Source organism: Pteropus alecto, unplaced genomic scaffold (genome assembly GCF_000325575.1).
Source record: "Pteropus alecto unplaced genomic scaffold, ASM32557v1 scaffold164, whole genome shotgun sequence".
In the NCBI taxonomy this organism is placed as follows: domain Eukaryota; kingdom Metazoa; phylum Chordata; class Mammalia; order Chiroptera; family Pteropodidae; genus Pteropus; species Pteropus alecto.
In genome coordinates, this window is record NW_006439568.1 from 22,508,146 (window position 1) to 22,523,279 (window position 15,134).

The 15,134-nt window shown below is 36.0% G+C and overlaps 1 protein-coding gene across 1 annotated transcript in view; it reads right to left on the reverse strand.

Annotated features, from left to right (window-relative positions):
* VPS13B (vacuolar protein sorting 13 homolog B) overlaps window positions 1–15,134 on the reverse strand; it is a gene marked incomplete at its 3' end in the record, with an annotated part of 647,903 nt that overhangs the window by 206,693 nt on the left and 426,076 nt on the right. The window lies entirely within an intron of this gene.

Sequence of the window (15,134 nt, forward strand, 5' to 3'; positions counted from 1 at the left end):
TACTTTAGAAATTAAGAAACATGGACTAAGTACTGTATATTTTATGATGGCTAAATTTTTTATAAATAAAATTTTCCTTAAAACAATTTTTAACTATGAAAAAGAGAGTATAACAAATTGGTAGTTACAAAAAGTCACAGGGATGTGAAGTACAATATAGGGAATATAGTCAATAATATAGTAATAACTCTGTATGGTGCCAGGTGGGTAGTAGACTAATCGGGGGATCACTTCATAAATTATATAAATGTCTAATCACTATGCTGTACACCTGAAACTAATATAAAATAATAGTAAATTTCAACTCTAATTAAAAAAAAAAAAAAGAACAGGTACTAAGCATGTGTGAAACAGGTTACCAAGTGTGTCATTACCACAGACTAGGAGAGCAAAGGAAATGCCTAAAACCAAATGGTTAAGTGGAGGAGGAGGAGGAGGAGGAGGAGGAGGAAGGAGGCAAAGGAAGAAATGCTCAATTAGTGTTATAAGCAGTCCTCATTCTTCTTCAGGATATGTAGTGTGTGGATCAAAGAACCCCCACCTTCAGATTCCCAATGATGTGGTTCTATTCTTTGCCCCTAAAATATGGTTTTTATTTTGCTACAAAAGTTTTATTTACTCTAAAACATTGATTTGAAAATGAGCATGTGTTACTCCTTACATATACTACCTCTGTAAGTAGGCTTAATAAGATGATTACTTGTTATTCAGGAATAACAGCATAATTACTGCAGCCAAATGAACATAACTCAGGGCATCTTAGCTCTCTCACCCTTCTACTTAGTTGATTTTAAAAGAAGTGTGTTCATTTTTTCAAAAGAAGAATTGTAGGAAACAATGAGTGATATTACATCCTACAGATATTTCAAATCCTAAATGAAATAATCTGATACAATTTTCAATATAACATATTCTATTAGAATAGAGGAAAATATAACTGATATTTATGCTTCAAGATCACATACCTATCAATATGTGAGTACATCTGAGACGTTCAGCCTAATATAGATCTGAGTTTTGAAACATACCTGTTGAAGTCATTCTGTAGTTCAATTAACTTCAACTCCTCTCTGTTATCTAAACATATCAGCCTAGTAGTCAAAGTCTTCCACAATATGTACCTAACCTGTCTCCATCAAACATACAGTTAAGCATCAATTTCTTCCAATTCTTTTGAGTGTATATTGCATACATCTTATCTTTTCTATTTCTATGAACAGAAACAGGAATTCTTATAAATTAAGGAATCTGTTTATTAATTCATGGTGCAAGCACTTATTCAGCATCAAATTCTATTGCACGCTCAGTACTTTCCTGGATTTTATCATGTCCACCTTAGAATACTGTAACAGTGTATCAGCGAGGACTGAGTTTGGCTTCATGTAACAGAAAGACAAATATTAGTGGCTTAACCATTTGTTTATTTTCTTCATATAACCTAAAGTCCAGGGCTGGTTGCAGTGGTTCCTGATGTCACTCACATTTCAGGATCATTTTACCCACCCACTTCACTCTCTCTAGTGAGTGGCTTTTATCCTCATGTTTCTCATCACTTGGCCACGAGTGGCTGGTCCCTTCCAGCATCATTATTCTAAGAAGGAGAAAAGAAAGTAAAGTCTTCCCCAGAAATCTATAGAACACTTCCCTTTATAGCTCATTGACTAGAACTGTGTCAAATGAGTCAGACGATGTCAAAGACTTTCTCTCTCCGTCTTTCAGCTTTGCTTATTTTTGTGAGTTCAACGTCTCTTCTTAACATGGACAGGTTTCCTTCATGTGACAGTGATGAAGAAGAGTGTGGCATGGTCAAAGAAAGGTCTAAAATAGAAGAATGTTGTTTAGCCAAACATAGAATAGAAGAATGTTGTTTAGCCAAAGGAAGGTGAGTTCTATTATCAGATGAAGAGGGTTAGAAATATTGGGCAAAGACAATATTTGTCCTTAGAGTAGCAATGAACAATTTGCAAGCTAACAATATTTCTGTAGTGTGGTATAGAACTTTAGGCTCTAATTGAGAATATATATATAAAGAGAGTCAAAGTTGCTTTCTGAGGAATATCCTAGACTTGGCTACCAAGCAACCCTGAAGTCTCTGTGGCCAAGACTGTCACTTGCAAAATAACAGTAAAATAATTTTTAGCACAGCCATGTACACAGCCATGTACTAGAAAGATTATCTTTCTCAGCCTCCCTTGCAACTAGGTGTGACCAAATGGCAAGTGAACATAACTGATAAATGCAGGTGTGTATGTGTGTGTGTGTGTGTGTGTATAACTAGTTGTATAGATAGAAAGATATCTATAGATAGACAGACAGACAGACAGACAGACAGGTATAGACCTGGCTCCATTTGTTTATTATTGTCTATCTTCCTCACTCAATAAATGAGCATTAGAATATGAAAGTAGAAACTTTATCTCTTTTGTTTAATGTTGTCATCCTAGTATCTGTAATAGTGTTTCACACACAGGAAGGGTTCAATATTTATTGAGTAAATAAATAGGTCACTCTTTTCTGCCTATTTAATTCCATCTTCTCCGTGAAGCTAGGTCTCTGACCACCTGGCCTAAAGTCTTCTCTTCCTATTCTGAATTGTTCTTATAGCACTAATTTTCCATACAGCATGTTTATATCACTTTTCATTTATTGCTCTGAGTTCTTAGTCATAAATTTATTTGTCTATGTTCCATTTCTCAACCAGATTATAAAATCCTAGAGGGCAGGGGGACTGCAGTGTACCTATTTTTCATACCTCTCTCAGTCTGTAGCCAGTGTATCTGGTATATAGCAAGCCTTCAGTGAATACTGCTGAGTAAGATTAAGACAGTTTAATAGCCTGAAGAAAACTTATTCACTGAATTTCTGGTCAAGAAATCTATATGAGATAAACATTAGCATGACTAGAAAATTTTAATGTTTGTTTCCTTGATGTTTCGCATCTACCTTGAGACAACTATGATATGCTTCTAAGTATAGGCTTATTAGGAGAAAATTATACTATTTTCAATATTTTCAAGGCCTAACTAAAATTGAGAAAGGTGTAATAGTTTAATGTACCTAAGAAGTCTGTCCTTTGGAGAGGATAGGCAGTAAAATACTTAATATCTTTTTCAGGTCTAGATTTTAAGATATTAAGGTACTTCCTCACAGCCCTCTGTCCATTTAAGGTTCTGCATGAATCCCTATTTTATTGGAGCCTGTGTTTATTGCCTGGTTACAAGTAGTTAATCCAGGTGCCTCTGAAGGGAAACAAACACTTAGTACAGCAACACTGACAGAAAGTCACCACACCTACCTTGTTCAAAATTCTCAATTCCTTTTCTAAATACAGAACTATGTAACTGCTGACATGGCTTTTCCCATTCGTTTCTACCTCAAGTTGGAAGCATCGCAATAGACCAGAACATCAACATCCTCTCCCATATTAGTCTCAGTTCTCGCTTTCAAGCCCTAGCCTTACTCACATGTGTTCACAGGGTATAATTTACCTCTATTTCCCTCATCTTGCCTAATGTTCTACTTCAGAAACATCTGCTACTGCGCCACCTCCCCCAGTCCCTTCCCCTCTTCTTTACTCAAGCTCCTAATTCCAATTATTCCTAGCAACCCTTAGGTTGGTCAAGTATGCCCTGCAAAAATTTTTCACCATCGACCAAAAAAACCCCAAAATTCCCATTACTAAAATAAAGCACAAATCCAAAGCAGATTATTTCCACTCTAAAATATTAATAATGATGCCAAAAAAAGCCCCAATCTTCACCACCACTCCATTGGGCATACACTCAATCACAGTTCATAGCAAAAAAGTTCAAAATACTATATATTATTTTATAGCAAACTATAAATACATGCAAGTAAACTATATTTGGCATGTATAATAAATCCTGTTACAATATTTTCTATACTATTATACTGTTTCTGTATAGAGATGTAAATAGTTAATATTTTAGCATGGTAGGGTAACAACACTGGCAATTTTACTAAGTTACAGTCATAGAAAAACTTGATACCCTATAATTTCTCTATTTACATTAACCCCCCCAAAATCAATCTTCTCTCATCTGGCTCTTTTGTGTCAAGTGTGCAGCAGGTTTGAGAACTACCAGTCCAGAATAGAGAAAGTAAAGAGAAAACTTCAGGAAAAAATTATTCCAAGGGGAAAAACAGATGAGACATTATAAGTTTCAAAGTATAAACAGTTAAATTTCAGGTATTATGTAGAATCATTGGTGGGAGCTGGGGTGGAGTGCACGGAAAGACAGGAGGTAGAGAGTTAAAAAAAAAACAGAGCAAATAAAAAATGTGGCAATAGTTAGCATCGGGAAAAACAAAAAAGTATAAAGACAGGAAATATAATCACATTATATTACTTTATTAAGCAATGAACAATATTTACATAGTCTTTATAATGAAATCAATTCGTACTGACTTAAAAATATAACATAAGAATATTGGGAAGACGGAAGGGTAGAAGGGACGTGCAAGAGACAGAATCCTCATATACAATAACAAGTGAATAGGTAATATTAAAATGGGTAAATTAAGAGATGACAGTCTAGCCATTTTATTCAGAAATAGGAAGATAAACACCTTATAGGGTTAAAAGTGGTGAAGCAGGATGAGGTGAGGATATCAGGGGACTGATACTATATTTTTTTAATTTAGTTTCAAGTATACAGTACATTGGTTAGACATCTATATAGTTTGTAAAATGATCCCCCAAATACCCCATCCATCCCCTGACACTCCACCTAGCCAACATACTAATGGTAACTGCATTCCCTATGCTGTGCTCCCCATCCCCGTGACCATCCATCAGCTACTAATTCGTACTTCTTTAGCCCTTCGTCCAATTCTCCCAGCCCCGCAACCCTTCCTCCCCTCTGTCTGACACCAAATTGTCCACTATATTTGTGAGTCTGTTTTTGTTCTTTTTATTCCTCAGATTCCATATATAAGTGAAATCATATAGTGTTTATCCTTCTTTGACTTAAATGCTTTCTAGGTCCATCAAAGCAATATCTTTTTCCATCCCCTTCCTTTTCATATGTATTGATCTTGTTTTCTTATCCTTTCAGCCACTCTATCTTTTGGTTGGAGCGCTTAATTCTTTTCCATTTAAGGTACTTGTTGACAGAAACATAGTTGTTACGATTCTTTATTCCTGGTTTTGGTACATGTTTTTTTTTTTTTCTTAAAGAAGTCCCACCCACATTTCCTGTACTACTGGCTTGGTGGTGATAAACTCCACTAGCTCATTTTTGTCTGGGAAGCTCTTTATTTGTCCTTCAGCTCTAAATGATAGCTTTGCTGGATAAATTATTCTTGGTTGTAGATCCTGGGTCTTCATCTGTCAAATATTTTTTGCCAAGCCCTTCTGCCCTGCATAGTTTCTTTTGAGAAATCAGCTGCCAGTCTTACGGGTGTTCCCTTATATGTAATTATTTGTTTTTCTCTTGCTGCTTTTAAAATTCTTTGTATTTAACCTTCAGCATTTTAATTATGATGTGTCTTGGTGTGGGCCTCTTTGGATCCATGATTTTTGGAATTCTCTGAGCTTCCTGGGGATTTATGTCCATTTCATTCACCAAGTTAGGAAAGTTTTCCATCATTATTTCTTCAAACAGCTGTTCAATATTTTGATTTTCTTCAGATCATACAGATATTTGGAGCCTTAATAGTGTCCCATATCTTCCTTAAATTATTTTTATAATCTTGGCATCTTTTTTCTTCATTCTGAAGGAATGTCCTGATTAGCTTTCCTGTCCTCTAGATAGGGCATTTGATCCTCTTCTTTAATCACCTTGTTTATTCCATTTAATATACTTCTCATCTCGGATATTGTGTTCTTCATTTCTGACTGGCTCCCTTTGATAATTTTCATTTCTATTTTTTTTTGTTTTTTATGGTTGTTGAAGTTCTCACTAAATTTATCTACACTGCCTAAAAATTCACTGAGCATCTTTATAACCAGTGTTTTGAACTCTGCATCTGTTAGATTAGTTGACTGAATTATATCTGGATCTCTGTTCTGTTCTCCCATACGGTTTCTGCTTCTTTGTCTTCGCATTTTGGCTGCCTTTCCGTGTCTGTTTCTATGTACTAAGCAAAGCATCTAAGTCCCCTGGTCTTATTAGTACGGATTTGTGAAGTAGGTATCCAGTGGCACAGTCCTGAGAGGGGGTCAGCTGCAGGCCAAATTTAGCTCAAGCCTCCACCCCTCCGGGTCCACCTGTTAAGATTCAGGAAGCAATCCACAGATGCTGTGCTTATAGTTGCCTCAAAAGGCCACACCAGAAACTGAGGCCAGCTGCCCGCAGTGTGGAGCCTAGGCGCTGCTCAGCAAGGAGCACCTGATTTGCTTAGGATATACCTGGATGTGGCATGGGTGGAGCCCAAGTTGGGGGAGGCAGGGTTTCAGGGAATCCTCTGGGTGGAGCGACCTCTGTTATCTAGTTTGATGATGTCATGGCTATGGTGGTGCTGTGTCCGCACACTGGTAGTGGCGGAGGGCTCAAAAGGGAACAATGGATACTGCCTGCACTTCTATACCCAGCGAGTCTTGCCTCGGCCCTCACTTCGACACTGTGAGAAGGTAAAGAATCTAAGAAAAGGTAAACCAATTGTGTCAATCACCACAGCCTTACTCCATCTAGAATACATTTTTAAGAGCAAAAACATTGAAAAATTTTGATCAGCTTTAGAGGCAATTTGTCATCTGCTGGTCATTTATTACCTAAAGGGCTTCTCTTTCAGCTATGCACTTGAAAGTTTCATCATGTGTTAGTTGTCTACATAATTAAAATTAATACTAAATATTGGATCTAACAATAACTTTCATTGTTCTATTGTTTTCACTTCTATTTGCCAAGATTTGTCCTACTTTCTTCCCCTTTGTTTAAAGTGTGGCTAGCTTTCCTCTAATAACAAAAATCTCCCTATCACATACTTGAATAATTTTTTAAAGTTATTCTTCCAAATTTTAAAAATTAATCTTCCAAATTAACCTTGTCAAAAATTGCTGAAAATATTAACACCATCCATTAGATGGTGGGCTTAGAACAGATACAACTGACATTTACTGGTAATTCACGGGGTTCTTTTTAGAGTCCTGGTCAATGGGATTTCCATTATTAATCCACTCGTCTTATGAAATAGTTGTTCATAACATCATGATACATATTTTTAAGAAACATGTACTCCTTCCTCCACTTCCCTAACAGCTTGGCCACATTAAATTTTCCAATTTCTTTAATTCTCAAAAAGAATTTTGAAAAATTATAGTAGTGTGGTTGTTTAAAAGGTAACCAGCCCCTTCAAAATACATTGTGATTTATTATAAGCAGTGTATCCTATGTAGCTAAAATGTCTTTATGCTTTTAGACTCTCAGATCTGAGTTCTGCTAATCATTATCAATAGAAAAATATTCTTCTGGTTCGCTGAAGGTCTTTTTTTATTAACTTCACATGTTTAGATCTTAGCTGTCTATTATTTCTGTGACATAGTACAGATAACTCCTAAAGAACAGAGTTTTGAACTGCATGGGTGGACTTATTTTTTCACATGTTTAATAATGTTATTTTTTTCTTATTTCACATGTTTAATAATATGCTTTTAATTGGATCTTAACTGTCTATTATTTCTGTGACCAACTTAGTAGAGCTGATCCTTGAACAACAAAGATGTGAACTGTACAGGTTGAGTTATACACAGATATTTAAAAAAAATTACAGTTGACATTCAATATTATATTCTATTAGTTTCAGGTGTACAGCATAGTGGTTAGATATTTATATAATTTACGAAGTGATCCCCTGATTAGTCTAGTATCCGCCTGGCACTATACATAGTTACATTATTATTGACTATATTCTCTATGCTAAACTTTATATCCCTGTGACTTTGTATCTACTAATTTGTAGTTCTTAATCTCTCCCCCTTTTTCCATCCACTCCCTCTCTTCCTATTTGGCAACTATCAGTTTGTTCTCTGTATCTATGAATCTGTTTATTTGTTTGTTTATTTTGTTCTTCAGATTCCACATATAAGTGAAGTCATATGGTGTTTGTCTTTCTCTGTCTAACCTATTTCACTTAGCATAGTACCCTCTGAGTCCATCCATGTTGTCCCAAATGGTAAGAATTATTCTTTTTTATGACGAGTAATATTCCATTGTATATACATACCACTTTATCCAATTGTCTACCGATTGGCACTTAGGTTGCTTCCATATCTTGGCTATTGTAAATAATGCTGCAATGCACACAGGGGTGCATATAGCTTTTCAAATTAGTGTTTTAGATTTCTTCAAATAAATGCCCAGAAGGGAAATTGCTGGGCCAAAAGATAGTTAATTTTTAATTTATAGGAAAACCTCCATACTGTTTTCCATAGTGGCTGCACCATTTTGCAATCCTACCAACAGTGTACAAGGGCATCCTTTTCTCCACATCCTCACCAACACTTGTTATTTGTTGATGACAGCCATTCTGACAGTTGTGAAGTGATATCTCGCTATGGTTTTAATTTGCATTTCTCTTATGATTAGTAACATTGAGCATCTTTTCATATGTCTATTGGCCATCATATATCCTCTTTGAAGAAATGTCTATTCAGGTACTCTGCCCATTTTTTAATTTGGAATGTTTGGTTTTTTTTTGTTGTTGAGTTGTATGAATTCTTTATAAAACTTTGGAATATTAACCCCTTATCAGATGTATCACTGGCAAATATTGTCTCCCAATCAGTAGGTTCTCTTCTCATTTTGTAGACGCTTTGCTGTGCAAAATCTTTTTAGTTTGATGTCACATTTATTTAATTTTTCTCTTATTTCCCTTGGCCAAGGAGCTACAGCAGAAAAAAATTACTAAGAGCAATGTCAGAGAATTTACTGCCTATGTTTTCATCTAGTTTTATGATTTTGGGTCTTTAATCCATTTTGAGTTTATTCTTGTTATGGTTTAGAAGGTGGTTTAGTTTCCTTGTTTCCTTCCCTCCCTCCCTCCCTTCCTTCCCCTTTTGCATGTATCTGACAAGCTTTCCCAACACCATACTGAAAAGACTGTCTTTACCCCATTGTATACTCTTGCCTCCTTGGTCAGGTTAATTGACCACATAGGTGTGGGTTTACTTCTAAGGTCTCTATTCTATTCCACTGATCTATGTATGTTTTTATGCCAGTACCATGCTGTGTTGATTATTGTAGTCTTGTAATATAGCTCAATACCAGATAGTGTGATACCTCCAACTTTGTTCAAAAGACTGCTGTTGCTATTCAGGGTCTTTTGTGGTTACTTATAATTTTTAGAATTATTTGTTCTAGTTTTGTGAAAAATGCCATTGGTTTTTTGAAAGAAATTGCACTGATTCTGTAGATTGCTTTGAGTAGTATGTATATTTTAACGATGTTAATTCTTCCTATCTACAAGCATGGTATATGTTTTCATTTATTTGTATCTTCTTCAATTTCTTTCTTTAATGTCCATAATATTGCAAGTACTGGTCTTTTACTGCTTTGGTTAAATTTATTCTTAAGTATTTGTAAATTTTTTGTTTGTTTTTTGATGCAACTGTAAATGAGATTGTTTTCTTAATTTCTCTTTCTGATATAGCTTATTATTGGTGTATAGAAATGCAATCTATTTTTGAATGTTAATTTCGTATCTTGCTACTTTACTGAATTTATTAGTTCTAATGGTTTTTTGGTGAAATCTTTAAGGTTCTCACTATAAACTATTATGTCATCTGCAAATAATGACAGTTTTACTTTTTCCTTTCCAATTTGGATGCCTTTAATCTCTTTTTGTTGTTGTCTGATTGCTGTGGCTAGGATTTACAATACTATGTTCAATAAAAGTGGTGAAAGTGAACATCCTTGTGTTGTTCCTGATCTTAAGGAAAATGCTTTTACCTTCTCCCCACTGAATATATTAGCTGTGGGTTTTGTCAAGCATGGCCTTTATGATGCTGAGGTATGGTCCCTCAATTCCCTCTTTGCTGAGAGGTTTTTGTTTTGTTTTGTTTTGTATTTTTCCGTAAATGGTTGCTAGATTTTGTCAAATGCTTTTTCTGCATCTATAGATATGATCATGACTTTTATCTTTCATATTGTGGTCCCCAACCTTTATGGCACCAGGGACCGGTGCTCCTATGAGTATCTAATGCCTGATGATCTGAGGTGGAGCTGAGGCAGTGATGCTAACACTGGGGAGCGGTTGCAAATACAAATGAAGCTTTGCTTGCTCACCTACCACTCACCTTCTGCTGTGCGGCCTGGTTCCAAATAGGCCACAGACCAGTACTGGTCCATGACCCAGAGATTGGGGACCCCTAGTTTATGTGGTGTATCATGTTAATTGATTTGTGGATACTAAACCAATCTTGCATCCCAGGAATAAATCCAACTTGATCATGATGTATAATATTTTTAATGTATTGCTGAATTAGGTTTGCTAATATTTTGTTGATTATTTTTAAATTTATGTTCTTCTGGGATACAGCCAATAATTTTCTTTTTTTTTGTAATACCTAATCTGGTTTTGGAATTAGTGTAATGGTAGCCTTGTACAATGAGCTTGGGAATCTTCCCTCCTTCTTGAATTTTTTATAATAATTTGAGAAGGACAGCTGTTAATTCTTTGAATGTTTGATAAAAATTACTTGTAAAACCATCTGGTTCAGGACTTTTGTTTATTGGAAGTTTTTTAATTTCTGATTCTATTCATTAGTAGAAATCAGTCTGTTTAGGTTTTCCATTTTTTCTTGATTCAGTCTTAGAAGATTGCATATTTCTAAGAATTTATCCTTTTCTTTCAGATTGTCCAATTTGTTAGCATATAATTGTTTGTAGTATTTTCTTACAATCCTTTGTATTTCTGTGATGTCAGTGGTTACTTCTTTTTCATTTCTAATTTTGTTTATTTGGGCCCTCTGTTTTTTCTTCATGAATTTAGTTAAAGGTTTATCAATTTTGTTATCTTTTAAAAAAAAAAAATAAACTCTTGGTTTCACTGATCTTTTGTACTGTTTTCTAGACTATTTTATTTCTACTCTGATCTTTATTATTGCCTTCCTTCTACTCACCTTAGGCTATATTGTTCTTTTACTAGTTCCTTTAGGTGTAAGGTTAAATTATTTATTTGAGATTTTTCTTGTTTCTTGAGGTAGATCTGTACTGCTATGAATTTCCCTCTTAGGACTGCTTTCACTGTGCCCCATAGATTTGGGGTCATTGTGTTTTCATTTTCATTTGTCTTAAGGTATCTTTTGATTTCTTTCTTGATCTCATTGTTAACCCATTTATTGTTTAATAGCATCGGTTTAGCCTCCATGTGTTTGTTTTTCAGGGTTTTTTTTTTTTCTTTGTAATTGATTTCTAATTTCATACTATTGTGATTGGAGAAGATGCCTGATATAATTTTGATCTTAAATGTGAGACTTGTTTTGCCTAACATGTATCTTGAAAAATGTTTCATGGGGACTTGAAAAGAATGTATATTCTGCTGTTTTGGGGTGAAATGCTCTAAAAACATCAATTTAATCCAACTGGTCTAAAGTGTCATTTAAGGCTGCTATTTCCTTGTTGATTTTCTGCCTGTAAGATCTAGCCATTTGTTATCAATGGGGTGGTAAAGTCCCCTACTATGACTGTATTACTGTTGATCTCTCCCTTTATATCCACCAATATTTGTTTTATATATTTAGGTACTCTTATGTTGCGGTACAAATGCTTGCAAGGATTATATTCTCTTGTTGGATTGATTCCTTTATCATTATGAAATGTCCTTCTTTCTTATTATATAGCCTCTGTTTTAAAGTTTATTTTGACTGATGTAAGTATTGCTACCCCAGCTTTTTTTGCATTTCCGTTTGCATGAAATACCTTTTTTCATCCCTTTAATTTCAGTATGTGTGTCTTTCGATCTGAAGTGGGTCACTTGTAGACAGCATATATATACAGGGCTTCTTTTCTTATGCATACAGCTACCCTGTCTTTTGGCTCGAGAAATGAAAAAAAATTATATTTAAAGTGATTATTAATAGGTACATAGTTATTGCCATTTTATTTTCATATTTATGTTCTTTTTTTTACTCTTCTTCTTCTTAAAGTCCCTTTAACATTTCTTGTAATAGTGGTTTGTTGGTGATGAGTTCCTTTAGCATTTTCTTGTCTGGGAAACTTTTTATTTGTCTTTCAATTCTAAATGGTAAGTTTGTTAAGGCTACATGATCTTGGTTGTAGGTCCTTGGTTTTTAATACTAAATATTTCGTGTCAATATCTTCTGGCCTGCAAAATTTCTGTTGAGAAATCAGTAGAAGTCTTATGGGAGCGCTCTTATAGGTAACTAATTGCTTTTTTCTTGTGCTGTTACGATTCTCTCTTTGTCTTTAACCTTTTGCATTTTAATTATGATTTGTCTTGATGTCAGACTCTCTGGGCTCATCTCGTGTGGGACTCTGTGCTTTCTGGGCTTGTATGTCTATTACTATCATCAAGTTAAAGACGTTTTCCGCCATTATTTCTTCCAGTAGGTTTTCAATTCCTTGCTCTCTTTCTCCTTTTGGTACCCCTATGATATGAATGTTGGTACACCCGATGTGGTCCTAGAGACCCCTTAAACTATGCTCATTTTTTTTTTTTTGATTCTTTTTTCTTGTTGCTGCTCTGATTGGGTGTTTTCTACTACCTTGTCTTGTAAATCGCTGATTAGATACTGTTTCATCTAATCTACTGTTGATTCCACCTAAGGTATTTTTCATTTCTGACTGGTTATTTTTTTTTTATGGTTTCTATGTCCTTTTTTATGCTTAATATCTTTGTTGAAGTTCCCACTAAGTTTTTTTGACATCTGTATAACCAGTGTTTTGCACTCCATTGATCGATTGCCTCCATTTTGTTTATTTCTTTTTCTGGAGTTTTAGCTTATTCTTTCATCTGGGACATGTTTGTTTTCTTATTTTGGCTGACTCTATGTTTGTTTCCATGTATCAGGTAGATCTGCTATATCCCCCAGTTTTGGCAGAGTGGCATTATGTAGTAGGTGTTCTGCTGGGCCCAGTAGCACAGACTTCCTGATCACCTGAGCTGGATGCTTCAGGACTGTCCCTTGTGTAGGTTGTGTTCTAAGGTCTTCCTGTTGTTAGTTGAGCCTTCATTGCTGCTGGCACGTTAGTGGGTAAGACTGATCCTCAGGCTAACTGGCTGTGAGGACTGGCCATGACTGTAACACAGGGACTTCTGTGAAGTTGCCCCAGAAGGCTCTGGTCCTGCCGAGTTGACTCTATGAGTGTGCCCCATTATGGGGCTAATCAGGTGATGCTCTGGTGTGGTCTGAAGCTGGCCAGTGAGTGTGTTGGTTCTGGTGGTCAGCCATTGCCTGTGACCTGCCCAGGGCTACCTGGTAGGAGCTACGAAGTGATCCTTGGTTGGTAACTGCCTGTGCTGGACCTGGAGGCACATGAGAGAGGCCATGCTATGAATCATATCTGGCTGGCACTAGTACCAGGCCTGGAGTAGATCAGCAAAAGGAACAGGGTGCCTTGAGGCCTGCCCCTGCCTGTTGGATACCCGGAGGGTTCAGCTGCTGAAAGAACCTTGGGCGGCACATGAGTTGGATGGAATGGGGTCTCAGGGAATCAGTAGGGTGGAGCAAGTGGAATTAACCAAGCTAATGCAGATTCAGATTGTCCATGCAGGAGGGGAAACTCAATATAGAAAAGATGGCACCCGCCTGCCAACTGCGTGGGAGGAGGGCTCAAAACAGGGACAATGGCAGCTGTCCCTCTAGTCCTCACCCTAAAGACACACAACTCAGTCTCTCCCTGTTTATCTCAGGTACCTCTTGAGCTGCTATCCCTCCACTGGAGCCCAGGGTGAGTGCCTGGGAGAGAGAGAGAGTCTATGCGAGGGGCCTTTAAGAGGATGCCTGGATTTCCAGCCACCTTTCATCTTTCTTGAAAGATGGAATCCTGTTTCTTTGGCTGTTTACACAGTCAGATGTTGTGGGAGCTTCTCCTCCCAGCACTGGTACTCTGGACTGTGGAGCCTGGCATGAGGCTGAGACCCCTTGTTCTTCAGGTGGGGCCTATGCAGCTGAGATATCCCTCCTGATTCTCAACTGCCACACGTGGTTGTGGGGCCAGCCCATTTTGTGTTTCCGGTCCTCCTTCCAGTTTCAATGTAGCTTCTATTTTGTATCCCCAGTTATAGGAGTTCTGTTTAGCTAGTCTTTAGATGGTTCTCCAGGTTGATTGTTGCATAATTTAATTCTAATTTTAATGTGGTCATAGTGTTTACCTACTCTGCCATCTTGACCTGAATATCAAAAGTCTTTTTACAATATCGAAATTTCCAGAGACATACCCCACTGAGGCTGGGAAAAGGGCCAAACAGTTCTTCATTAGAGTCTGTATTTTTTTAAATTGTGGTAATACACACATAAAAAATAAAATTTACAATCTTAACCAGTTTTCAGTGTAGTGTTTCTATGGCATTTTAACATATTTTCTGTACTTTTAATATTATCTCCAAGAAAGAATAAAGGGTCACAGACACATTTTCCAAAGAGCAAAAACAATACCTAGCTCATTAATGAAACTGTGAGAGAAGACTTAACATTCAGGTAAGGGTTGTTACTAATCTAACTCTAACCGTTTATTTACTGAAATGAGATCCTACTAATAGGCATTAGGAGTAGATAGGCAAATGATTAAGAATTGATTTGCTAAGTTGTGTAAATTCCTAAAATACATCAGAAATCTAGGAGTTAGATATCACTGATATGAGAGATTCATAAAATTGGCACAAAGAATATAGACATGTAAAATATCATTTCCAACCTAACTTGCTTCAAGGACTTAATTAAAAATGCTATGGGAAATATTTTTTGTTTTGCTTATTTTCATGTCATAATTATATTCTTATGAATTATCCAACGTATATTGGAAAAAAGTCAGTATTTTGGAGAATATATATAGGCCTATAGTTCTTTTTTAAAAAAATACTGAGCAAACAGAAATCAGAGGTGGCAAAAGATGATGAAAAAGAGAATCTTCATATACGAAAGTGAAAAGCTTATCATTTTAAACATTTTTTAAAAAAGAAGACTGAGAGACTAATGTAATAGTATATAC